This window comes from Hordeum vulgare, chromosome 5H, assembly GCF_904849725.1.
Source record: "Hordeum vulgare subsp. vulgare chromosome 5H, MorexV3_pseudomolecules_assembly, whole genome shotgun sequence".
Classification (NCBI taxonomy): domain Eukaryota; kingdom Viridiplantae; phylum Streptophyta; class Magnoliopsida; order Poales; family Poaceae; genus Hordeum; species Hordeum vulgare.
This window is the reverse complement of record NC_058522.1, coordinates 548,609,659-548,622,979: the sequence shown is the minus strand read 5'-3', so window position 1 is coordinate 548,622,979 and position 13,321 is coordinate 548,609,659. Positions and strand designations below refer to the sequence as shown.

Genomic DNA, 13,321 nt, shown 5'->3' with positions numbered 1-13,321 from the left:
TTTTTACTCAAGTATGTACTGCGGGTTTATTTTATGAAAACTGAAGGAGGTTTCTACAAAAAATCCAAAAAAGATTCGTTCTCTCACTTTATTATGTACTGCGGGTTGTTTTCGAGAAAACATAGGGGGTTTCCTGTAAAAACGAAAAAACGATTCGTTTCTTACTTAAATCCGGACTGCGGGTTGATTTCAGAAAAATCTAGGGTGTTTTTTTACAAAACGACGATGACGGACGGAAGAAGCACTGCGTGCTTTATTATTAGGGAGAGATGAGTTGATGAACCGCTCGCGCGTGCGTGCGTGCGTGCATGCTTGCGGCCATTGCTTAACGTGATTAGACCGATCGAGCACAATCGTCGTGTCCAATCTATACTCTAGCACAGACCGGTTAGACGCTTTTTAGCCGTTTTTTGTACCGTGAAGCCATGCATTCCAACGCTCTACGCTTTAACTAAACACGAATTGGTTACACCATCATCACCGGCCGCCAACACATAAATCTATGCAAGCCAAACATAAGATGGCGAGGCGGAGCAATGCTACACCTACGGGAGTTTTACGCGAGTTTTACAGGTTAAGCTGAGATGGAATGTATTGATTGGTGATTAAGATGAAACGGACCTCACTACGAAAATCAGGGGAAGAGATTAGTGAGGAGAAAGACCAATCCGTAAAACTCCTGCAAAAAGTTTCCGTAAGTGTAGCATTTTTGTGGCGAGGAGAGGAAGGCCTTTAGCTAGCTTTCGTCTTGTGCAATCTTCAATGTTACTCAAGAGCAGGCGAGCAGCCGCGCAGAGAGACAGAGCGTCGGTACGTTGCTTCTGGTTTGTGCGTGGTTGGTTGCTACTCTTCACCGTTACTCTTTAGATTGTGATGATACGATTCAATTGTGACGGCCGCCGCCAAAATTCCCCTTTAAATACCGCAGCCACCGCCGGAAAGAGCTGCATTGATCTCATCACCCATACTGCAGTGTGCAGACCACAACAGAAAGCTACTCTAGCTAGCTGGTGCTTGTTTCGCTCTTGACAACTCCCGGCCGGTCAATCGGCTCTCACTCCCACCACTCTCCTAAGATGGCAGGCACCCAGGTATGCATGTGTCTAGTAGTAGCAATAGTGCAGCTGCAGCACACGATCGATGAAGCAATAGTGCAATACAGACACGAGTCTAGCTAGCTCACTTGCATTCATGGTGCACATTTGTGCTTTGTTTCAGGACGCGAGCCTGATCACCCAGAACAGCACCCTGGAGGGCGGCAGCCTCGCCGGTTTTGCAGCCTTGGGCTCGCGCACGACGACGCTCTCCGTGCACGATGAGGAGGAGATGGTGGCCGTCACCGTGGGGCATGGCGGTGATGGCAACGAGCCCAGCGGCCGGTACATCCTCGTATCGGGGCGCGCCGATGAGAAGGATGGTCTGCGCCAGGTGATCACGGGCGGCGTCCTGAAGCCAGGGATCACTTACCGCGTGGCCGGGTGGATCAGCCTGGTGGTCGCAGGAGCGGCGTCACGGGGCACAAGCCACCCGGTGCGCGTCAACCTTGGTGTCGCTATGGACGACGATGAGAGTGAGAGCCTGCAGGTGGAGTGCGGCGCGGTCTGCGCCGAGGCCGGCGGGTGGACGGAGATCATGGGCGCCTTCCGGCTCATGACGGAGCAACGCAGCGCCGCGGTTTACGTCCATGGCGCTCCGGCTGGCGTCGACGTCAAGGTCATGGATCTCCGCGTCGTCTCAGTGGACCGGGAGGCGCGGTTCAGACAGCTCAAGGACAAGACTGACAAGGTGAGCATGCACTACGTACTCATGTTTCATTTTCCATGTGCTACCTAGCTGCATATACTATAATTCTTGATGTGGGCTGAGCTGGTGGCACGTAAATTCTAGACGTACGGACCCTTACACACAATTACGGACTCTTTCCTTAAATCTCTTCGCTCCTCCTCCTGATTTCAACCGGGATGGTCCCGCCTCACTCTTCTTGTTTCCAATCCTGTTAAGCCAACTCAGCCTGTAATTAGCCCTTTCCCGTAATTTCAAGCGGGACGTGGTCCTCAAGCTGGGCGCGGCGACGGGAGCGGCGTCCGTGCGCGTCGTGCAGATGGACAACAGTTTCCCCTTCGGGACATGCATCAACACGACGGTGATCCAGAACCCGGCCTTCGTCGACTTCGAGCATGGTTAATAGTATAGCCAACTGCTGGCTATAAGCAGTCTTATAGCTAACTTGTACAATAGTCAGCTATAAAAGAGTACTACTTTTGTCATATATGGTCCATCTTTCATTTTCACAAAGCATCTAGAGCACGTGCTAGAGCTGACTCTTCACGAAGAGCCCGTTTCCCTTCTCTCTTCTCTTCTCTCTCATCCATCTCAGCAAAAATATAGTATTTTAATCCTTACAGCACCTTATTGTACTTGCTCTTCTTCACCAACCACTTGGACTGGACCGTCTTCGAGAACGAGCTCAAGTGGTACCACACCGAGGTGCAGCAGGCGGCAGCTCAACTACGCCGACGCCGACGCGTTCCTCGCGCTCTGCGACCGCCTGGACAAGCGCGTCCGCGGCCACTGCGTCTTCTGGTCCGTGGAAGGCGACGTGCAGCAGTGGGTCAAGAGCCTGGACAAGGACCAGCTCAAGTCTGCCGTCCAGAGCCACCTCGAGGGCCTGGTGTCCCGCTACGCTGGCAACTTCTCGCATTACGACGTCAACAACGAGATGCTGCACAGCCAATTCTTCCGGGACCGTCTCGGAGACGAGGACGTCCCGGCGTTCATGTTCAAGGAGGTACGCCAACGACTTCAACGTGGAATGCGGCAACGATCCCAACGCCACGCCTGAGAAGTACGCCGAGCAGGTCGCATGGCTGCAAAGCTGTGGCGCAGTGGTACGCGGCATCGGGCTACAGGGCCACGTTACCAGCCCAGTTGGGGAGGTCATCTGCGCCGCGCTCCACAGGCTCGCCACCACCGGCGTGCCCGTCTGGTTCACCGAGCTGGACGTGTCGGAGCCCGACGTGAACCTCCGCGCCAAGGACCTGGAGGTGGTGCTCCGGGAGGCGTACGCGCACCCGGCGGTGGAGGGCATCGTGCTCTGGGGGTTCATGCAGGGCACGATGTGGCTGCAGGACGCTTGGCTGGTCGACGCCAACGGCACCGTCAACGAAGCCGGCCAGATGTTCCTGAACCTCCAGAGGGAATGGAAGACGGACGTGCGCGGGAACGCCGACGGCGATGGGAACTTCAACTTCAGGGTCTTCCACGGCAGATACTTCGTCGAGGTCACAACGGCGACGGGGTGTCGGATGCTCAAGACCTTCACCGTGGAGAAAGGGGACAACACACCTCTCCTCGTGGATTTGGGTGATGGCTAAGAGCATCTCTAACAGCTGCCCTATATAGGGCAGTGTTGCAAAAAACCTGTCATATAGGGCAAAAAACGCCTAAAAACGGTCTTCAACAGCTGCCCTATCTTGGTCATTTGGTCAAATTTTTTTAAGGCAATGCCCTATATTTTGCCCAAGTGTTGTGAATATGGGGCAGTTAGCCAACTGCCCCAAATTTTCTGGCCATGCGCGCGCGTCCAACTGCCACACGGAAGCTTCCCGCCCCGCCGCGCGCCAATAAAATCCTCACCTCGCCGCGCGCTGCCACACCAAATTCGCCGCCGCCCGTCCACCTCCCGCCGCGCCAACCATCCGCCGCCGTTCCCCTCCCCCCAATCGCCGCCCCTGCCCCCAATCGCCCCCCGTCACCGCCGTTCCCCCTCTTCCGCCATGGCACCGCGCCGTCGCCCGAGCTCCGGCTTCTTTGGCGTGCGGGAGCGCCCCTCCGGCCGATTCGCGACGGAGATCACCGTCGACGGAGTTCGGTGGTGGATAGGGACATTTGATTCCGCCGAGCTCGTCGCACGCGCGTACAACGCGGCGACGATACGATTCGGCCGGCCGCGGCGGGACCTCAACTTCCCCGACACCGACCGCGACTACGCGTTGTGGCTGGCGCCGCCGCTGTACTTTGTCGACGTGACGGACGGGCACGAGCAGCGCCGCCAGCAGCGCCGCGAGCGCGCGAACCTGCGGGCGGCGCAAATCGACAAGCTCCGCATGGAGACGCTCCGCCGCGACCACCCCGAGCTCGTGCAGGCGGAGCTCGACTTCTTTGCCGGGCGGAAGAAGAAGAAGGCCGCCGCCGCCCGAGCCGACGGTGCGGGGCCGTCCGCTCCACCGCCGCCGCCGCCGAACCGCATCGATGTCGGGTCCTCGTCGTCGGAGCTCGGCTCCTCGTTCTGGGACACCACTGACGACGACTCCGACTCCGCCGCCGCCGTCCTGGACTAGGCGTCGCCGCCGATTAGTCGTCGTTAGGTTAAAATTAGGTTTAATTTTATCGCCGTTCTACTGTTCGTCTGTCAAACTTGTTCTTCGGTATCTGCTATCTGTCGAAATATAGCCGTATGAGTTTAAATTTCGCGTTGGAGATGCATTTGGGGCAGATGTTGGAGCAACGTACTGCCCTATCTTGGGCTGCTGGTAAATCAACAGATGTTTCGCTGCCCTATACTGAGATTTTGGCTGTCCTATATGTTAGATAATGAAGCGTTCCTACTCCCTCGAGGGGAGCCGCATTGGGTTATATTGATAGGTTGCCTTGTTGTGCAAGGGATATATACACGAGTTTGAATACAATAGGAGATAGAGGAGAAAGAGGAGGAGGTTGAGATTACAACGATATCTCTATATTCTAACACCCTCCCTTAATCTCAACTACCTAAATTAAGATTACTCTTGAAGTCATCAAATGGTCGTGTTGGTAGCGCCTTGGTGAAACCATCCGCCACTTGATCTTTGGAGGGAATAAACCGTATCTCAAGCTTCTTTGCTGCAACCCTTTCTCGTACAAAGTGAAAATCAATCTCTATGTGCTTTGTCCTAGCATGAAATACTGGGTTTGCAGACAAGTATGTTGCACCCAAGTTATCACACCATAAGCATGAGATCGGATTATTTTTGACTCCCAATTCTGCAAGAAGTGACTCAACCCAAATAACTTCAGCAGTTGCATTAGCCAAGGATTTATACTCAGCTTCTGTGCTTGAACGTGATACAGTGGCTTGTTTCCTAGCACTCCAAGAAATAAGATTTGGTCCAAAGAATATGGCAAATCCTCCAGTTGATCTTCTGTCATCACTGCAGCCTGTCCAGTCAGCATCAGAAAATGCACTCACAAGAGTGGAGTTAGAACTTTTGAAGTGTAGTCCTATACCCATAGTATGCTTTACATATCTTACAATTCTCTTGACAGCTGCCCAATGTGCAGAAGTAGGTGCATGTAGATACTGACAAACTTTGTTAACAACAAATGAGATATCTGGACGTGTGAGAGTTAAATATTGCAATGCTCCCACAACACTCCTATACCTTGTACTGTCTTCCTCTTGAAGTGGATTTCCTTCATATGCCGAAAGTTTTTCTGAAGAGGACAAAGGTGTAGGTACTGGCTTGCAATCTTTCATCCCCATACGAGACAGAAGTTCAGTGATATATCTCTCCTGATTTAACATAATTCCATCTTGAGTTTTTCTGACTTCAATGCCTAGGAAGAAATGCAAATCACCTAGATCTTTTAAAGCAAATTCTGAGCTTAGATCATGAAGAAGAGCATTGGTGGCATTTTGTGAAGAACTTGCAACTATAATATCATCAACATATATAAGCAAGAAAATAACCAATCCTGCCTTGTTATAAATAAACAAGGATGTGTCAGCCTTTGAAGCAATAAAGCCAAGAAATTTCAGTTGCAAGCTCAGTCTAGAATACCATGCTCTAGGTGCTTGTTTCAAACCATAAAGTGCTTTATCAAGTTTGCAAAGAAAGTGTGGAAGTTTCTTACTCTCATACCCAGGTGGCTGTCTCATGAACACTTCCTCTTCCAGAACACCATGCAAAAACGTGTTCTGTACATCTAGCTGTCTTAGGCTCCATCCTCTGGACACAACAATGGCCAGCACAAGTCTGATAGTTGCAGCTTTCACAACAGGACTAAAAGTGTCCTCATAATCAATACCATAACGTTGTTTGAAACCTTTTGCAACCAAACGTGCCTTATACCTGTCAATGGAGCCATCTGCCTTCTTTTTAACTCTATATACCCATTTGCAATCAATTATATTTTTACCTTTCTGATTTGGTACAAGATGCCAGGTTTTATTTTTCATAAGCGCAGAGTATTCTTCATCCATTGCCTTCTTCCATTTGGGATCATCAAGTGCACTGCTAACACTTGTTGGCTCTCCTGAAATACATATCATGCCATATGGTATAGTCCCATCCGTTCGTATTTTTGGATTGCGTATACCTTTTTGTAGTCTGGTCATGACTTTTGGAGATGCCACAGATTGGACTGCAGGTGCACTCACCGCAGCTGATCCAGAAGAGACCTGTGTTGTTGCGGTTTGCACAGGGGATCCTGTGGCCATCGATGGGGCCGCCGATCCCGCAGGCGTACTGCGAGCAGTGGCGCGGAGCGGCACAGAGGATCCGCCCCCCGACCGCGACTGGATGCGCACGCGAGGCGAGGGAGATCATGTCCCGCTGCTGTCCCCACCTGCCAACGACGTGGGATCGCGGGGTTGGCTGGCCCGAGTGCTGGAACTGCCGCTGGTGGGAGCGTGATCCGAGGCGGATTCTCCCGCGCGATCCAGCGACGGCGCGCGTGCAGGTGTGCCAGGCGCCGCCGAATCGTCCTCGTGATCTGTGCCAGGCTCGTCTTCTTCTGCCGCATGAAATATAAGATCGTTTTGATCATTTTGAGCACCGTTTTTGCCAGGAACCTGCACAGGCATAAGAGTAGGACGAGTACCAGCAGGAATATCATCATATTGGTTAGTACAATCATCACCCCCATGATCAAAAGACCGAAGATGTGTAGGAAGGAGAAGGATTTCTTGGCGAAGAAGTTGACCAGCATTGGGATGAAGTGATGCAAAGGGAAAGACGGACTCATAAAAAACAACATCCCTAGATATGTAGACCCTACCAGTAGGAATATCAAGGCATTTAACCCCTTTATGCATAGGGCTATAGCCTAAGAAGGCACATTGTTTAGAGCGGAAGGCAAGTTTGCGTGTGTTGTATGGTCTGAGATTGGGCCAACATGCACACCCAAAGACACAAAGAGAAGGGTAGTTAGGTGTAACACCAAGGAGACGTGTGAGAGGTGTTTCAAATTTGATGACTTTTCTTGGAAGTAAGTTGATGAGATATGTGGAAATTAAAAAGGCTTCATCCCAAAATTTAAGTGGCGTGGATGCATTGGCTAATAGGGCAAGTCCCATGTCAACAATGTGACGATGTTTCCTCTCAGGAGAGCCATTCTGTTGGTGAGCATGAGGGCAGGATACATGATGTGACATGCCGAGTTTTTGAAAGAAGGCATTTAACTTTTCATACTCACCACCCCAGTCGGTTTGCATAGCAATGATCTTGGAGTCAAGTTTGCGTTCAACAAGCTTTTGAAAGTTGATAAAGACTTGGAATACATCAGATCTTTTTTTCAGCAAGTAAATCCAAGTAAATTTACTATAGTCATCAATGAAACTTACATAGTAGGAGAATCTTCCAACAGAAGTGGGGGCTGGTCCCCATACATCTGAGAAAATGAGTTGTAATGGAGAAGTAGATACACTAAGAGAAATATGATAAGGTAATTGATGACTTTTAGCTTGTTGACATGGATCACAAACTGACTCAACACTAGGCTCATAGGAGAGTTTATTTTTGCTAAGAACATATTTAACTATGACTGAAGATGGATGACCCAAACGACTGTGCCACCTTGATGAAGAGGGCTTGGTGACAATGTTTGGTTGTTTATCTGACCATGAAGATGAAGATGATATGAGTGGGTAGAGACCTCCTACGCACCGTCCTCTAAGAATGATTCTCCTTGTTGCCAAGTCCTTGACCAAGAAAAAATAGGGATAGAACTCTATGAGAACATTGTTATCAAGAGTGAAACGATGGACATAAATAAGATTTTTAGAAGTTTCTAGGACGTGCAAAACATCTTTCAGGTGCAAATTTTTCATGGGGTTTTTAACAATTGAACTACCAATATGAGAAATATTCATACCAGATCCATTTGCCGTGCGAATTTGGTCACCACCATTGTACTTTTCCTGCATGGTTAGCTTGTCAAGTTCACCTGTGATATGATTGGTTGCTGCACCGTCGGCATACCAATTTGTGTCAACACCATAGGAGACTGCATGCGCCTCCTTTTCTTCTTGATCATTCTCTTCATATCGCCACCAGCAGATACGTGCACCCCCTGGATGATGCTTGAGGCAGATCTGACACTCTGGGAAGTCGTGTTGGTGATCACGCACCTGCTGTTGTTGTTGCTGCCGAGGGCGTCCTCTAAAACCGCCATTGGAGGGAGAGGGCTGGCGATCACCGCGGTCATTGCTGCGGCCACGCCCCCTTCCTCCTCGCCCGCGATTGGATCTGCCACGGGACGAGCCACGGCCTCTGTAGACCGCATTGGCAGAAGTATGGAACCCTCCTGAGGGCGAGTCGCCCAACATCTCCATCCTTTGATCAAAGGCAGAGATCTGGGCAAATAGATCATCGGCGGTGATGTTGTTTTTGACAGCGCCGATTGCCGCTACCACGGAGTCGTAGTCGCGGTCCAGACTAGCAAGTATGTAGTCCACCATCTCTGGATCAGAAACGGGGCGACCAGCAACAGCTAGTTCGTCCCCGAGGCTCTTCATCTTTGCCATGTACGCTGAGCTAGACATGGTGCCTTTCTTGGTGTTGGTAATCGCAATTCTCAGGTTGGTGATCCGAGATTGCGATTGTGAAGCGAAGAGGTTGTTGATTGTTGTCCAGAGATCGAAGGTGGAGTCCCTCCCGACGACCTGTGCAAGGATCTCGGGAGACATGGAATTGAGTAGATATGACAGAACCTGTTGATCTTTGGCGATCCATGATCCATACAGAGGATTCGGCTCTTGGGCCGTGGTTTTGTCCGCCTTGGTGACTTCCACCGTTTTGGGTGGAGCGGCGTCGGAGTTGTCCAGGAGTCCAGTAACCTGCGCTCCTTGCAGGGCTGGGAGAACTTGCGTCTTCCAGAGGATGAAGTTCCCTCTCGCAAGCTTTTCTGATGGAGGTGAACCGAGGTTCAGGGCGACGCCGGCTGAGGAAGACATGACGCCGATTGTGGATGTGATCTGGGTTTGATTGTTTCTGGTTTGTGGCTAGATGTGTGGAAAAGAGGCTCTGATTACCATGTTAGATAATGAAGCGTTTCTACTCCCTCGAGGGGAGCCGCATTGGGTTATATTGATAGGTTGCCTTGTTGTGCAAGGGATAGATACAAGAGTTTGAAAACAATATGAGATAGAGGAGATAGAGGAGGAGGTTGAGATTACAACGATATCTCTATATTCTAACACTATAATCAAAAAATTACTGCCCTATCTTGGGCAGCTGTTAGAGATGCTCTTAAGTGCCTCACGATGGATCATACGCTGATGTGATTGACACATTACATGAACTGATACTGACCAATCTGATTACATGTATGTACATGGGTCATACGCTGATGCGATTGACACTTTAAATAAAAGGTGCTCTAAAGTTTCCACATTTCTAAGGTAGCGGATAGTGCAAGACAAGTGTTGGGGAATGCCATCCTCTCTGAACAATATATCCATTTGCTCTACAATGCAAGCAGCAAAAATGATACGATTGCACAAGACAAGTATTGCGGAATGCCGCCCCTACCTTCAGCCGGCCGTGCCGGTCACACCGACAGCGTCCAACCTTGTCGGCCGTGCCCCGTCACATGTTGGCCGCGCTCCGTCACCAGGCCGGTCGTGCCCGGCCACGCCTTTTTGCCCGTCGGTCATGCCCGTCGTCCGCCGGCACTATCTTGCTCAGTTGCCAGCCGTGCAGGCCGAGTCGTGCCCCATTACCGGCCGTGCCGGGTGGATTTCGGCAGCCATGCTGAGGTCATGGGAGGCCACGACGAGGTCGAGCTCGTCCAATTCAAACCGACGTCGATCGATTGCGGCGTCCAGCGGCCTTTTTTGGCTTGTTGTGATGAATTCCGATGAGTTTAGGACGGATTTTGGCAAACTTCGCGGCATCGTGTTTGCTCTGACGAGGTTTGACCGATATACGAGGCCCCCTCGGTTCGGCCTTCCAACCTTGAAATATAAGAGTTTCGGGTATGGCTTTTTTGGTGTCCCTTCAAAAATTTACGGGTTAAACCACTTTTATAGTTTTTGTTCTGGACACTTTTTCGACGAAAACCGTAAAAACCAAGAAAAGTACAGGTTTAATCACTTAAAACAAAAAAAATTACGGGTTTAATCACTAGTTGAATTTTAAGTGATAGGTTAGATTTGCTCTTTGGGACTAGAGAATCAACAACTTCTAAAATTCGGTGACACAAACGCACACATATTCTGATGTACGAGTACGATGGTTGACATCTGTTCAAGGTAGGAGTATAATAACTAATCTTCTGTTCCACATAATGTAACGAGCTAATGACAATACAAAATGTTGGCGACATGGCTTTGGCAGACTTAATAACCTGTTTAATAAACCAATCTTTAACAACCGTAACAAACAATTTAGGCCCTGTTTGGAACCACCTAGATTATATAATCCAGTTTTTATAATCTAGTTTTCAAACAGGACAACTTATAGTGTAGATTATAAAAACTAGATGGATAGATTATTAAAAACTCATAATCTACTCTATACCAGCTAAAATCAGATTATAGATTGCTAATGACCCATTACCCTTGTAAAGTTGGAGATAATAACATTTCTACCACCGCTATCCTCCTCTTTAAAAAAAAACAGATGGTAGATAGGTCATTATGCAATGTAAAACCTGGATTACAGTTTATATAATCTGGCCTCCAAACATGTTCATCTAGATTATTTTTATAAACCAGATTATATAATTTATCTTCATAATCCAGATTATCATAATCTATTATGGTTCCAAACAGGCCCTTAGACGATTGTTTCAGCCATATGTACCATTTCATCTACTAGCTCTTGAGCACTGCTAGCTGCATGCATCATCATCAAATATGGTACTCGCACATGTTGCTGGAGGTCCGCTTGCAGTAAATGCCGGCGACGGAGACCTCCTCGGTTTGCAGGTCGATCCTGTAGAGCATGCGATGGTAGAAGTGGAAGAGCAGGCTGCCGCTCTCCTCCGAGAAGCACTCGAGCGCCACCCTGTCTCCCTCCTCTCGCGACGGCAGCGGGCACTCTCGCCCCGGCATGATCTTCCACAAGTCCAACACCTTGTGGCGCGTCCACCTCGCCGGCGGCTTCTGTGCCTGCTGATCGCCGTCCAGCGTCCATAGTGATACGGTGATATTCGCGACCACGGCCAGGGCCAGCCGCCGCGTCCCGTTCACCGTCGTTGATGCTAGGAGGATGTCCTCGGTGTGGAAGCTGTCGCCGCGTCCTCGTGATTTTGCAACTCCGTCTGGGAACCTTATCGGCGCTGGTTGCTCCTGTCCGTCCAGAGGAAGCGCGAGGACGTGGTAGCCTAGGCTCTCCGACTCGGACTTGCAGAGCCAGTACGCGACGCCGTCGAGGACGAGCGGCGACGGCCGGAGGAACCTGCTCCGGGCTCCCAGGGGCAGGTGCGCGTACGTGCTCACGACGCCATCCCACTTGCCCTTGGCCGACGAGAAGGCCTGGATCTGGAGCATCCCAGCGTCCGCCAGCTCAAGATTCAGAATGAGCAGGCTGAAACTCGTGCCGCCGTGGGCTAGCAGCACGAAAGAGTCGTCCCAGATGGACGGGCGCGGCAGGGAGACGTGCTGCCCGTTGACAGGGTTGCACACGACGAGGTTCGAAGGCGGCGGCGAGACGACAAGGCCGGGCAAAGCAACGGCGGGCAGCGATGGACGGCGGCGGCGGCGTAGGGCGACGAAGCCGCCGTGCGACGCCACGGGCTCGTAGCCCCTGAGTTCCCTTTCGCGATCCTCGAGGAACGTGCGTGCGGCTTCGAAGGTGACGCGCGTATCGGCCGCGTGCGCCCGTGTCTTGAGCAGTTCAACGCCGCCGCTCGAAAATCCGTAAAGGACGCCGAGGATGTGTTTGGAAGAGACGCTCGATCCCTGTGCCATCGTGGCCGCGTCCGCCGTCCGTTATTCCCTGAGTTCGCACAGATACTCGCGATCACAAGGTCAATCACGATGCACAGGATGCCCTAATCGCAGGAGCCCTGCACCTTTGTATATATCCTCCGCGTGATCAGATCAGTAATCCAACTCGGCTGGCTTTCCGAATCCATATTGGTGTGGAAGACAGACCCAAATATTATTGAAGGATGTGTTTAAGTGCACACTTGTTCTTCAGTATAACCCCTGAACATAACGACGGCTCAGATTAAACGATACCTTTTCATAAAAGGGCAGAATGATCTTTTTCCCGTTCCGACATACACACGTCAGCCCCGCACGCGCCTGCGGACGAACGGGCGACGTACATGTACCGAGGGATACGCATCGTATTCGTGTCCACCGGCATGACGTGGCGTCTCCACGTCAGCCTGACCGCGGTCGCGCCGGTTCCGGATTGACCCGTCGGTTCCCCATGCCGCCGTCATTAATCGCGCGCTGCGTTGTAAGTTCGCCGCCTCCCGATGCGTCGTCATTAAGACCGAATGTGTCGCACCAGCACCTGACGCCGGCGCCTATGGCCCGTCGTTTCGCCGTCTCCCGGGACGACGCCATTAATGGCAACCGCGTCATCAGTGCCCCGTCGCGCCGGTCCCTGACGCTGCCACCAATGGACCGTCGGTTAGCCGCCTCCCGAGGCGACGCTGCCTATGGACCGCCGGTCCGCCGCATCCCCCGAGGCCACACATTTACTTCGAGGGAGTAACGCCGCCCAACCACCCCTCGCCTCCCCTTCCCCCCGGTGGGCTATATAAAGCCGGCGCCCCGCGGCACGTCGCCCACACTCGTCGCTCTCTTCTCGTCTCCTCTGCCCCCGTTGCCCCACTGCTCCTCTCGACCCTCCAGCCTCGACGATGGCCTACTCCGCCGGCGGCAGCAGTTCCGGCGCCGGTGGTGCCCCGGAGAGCAACTGGCCGCTGAGCCTCGACACGCCGGCGAAGGAGGAGGTCCACCGCTACGATCTCCTCATCTCGCCGGGGTGCCGGCTCGCGAAGCTGTGGAAGGTGAGCAAGGACGGCTACACAACGCTCGGGCCCGCCGCAATGTCGGTGGAGCTTCGGAACCATCACGGCGGCCGTTACAACGTCCGCG

General features: G+C 51.8%; 1 pseudogene; it reads left to right on the top strand.

Moving 5' to 3' along the window:
• Window positions 1-1,076: 1,076 nt before the first annotated feature.
• On the top strand, window positions 1,077-3,447 carry LOC123397236 (annotated as a pseudogene).
• Window positions 3,448-13,321: the final 9,874 nt, after the last annotated feature.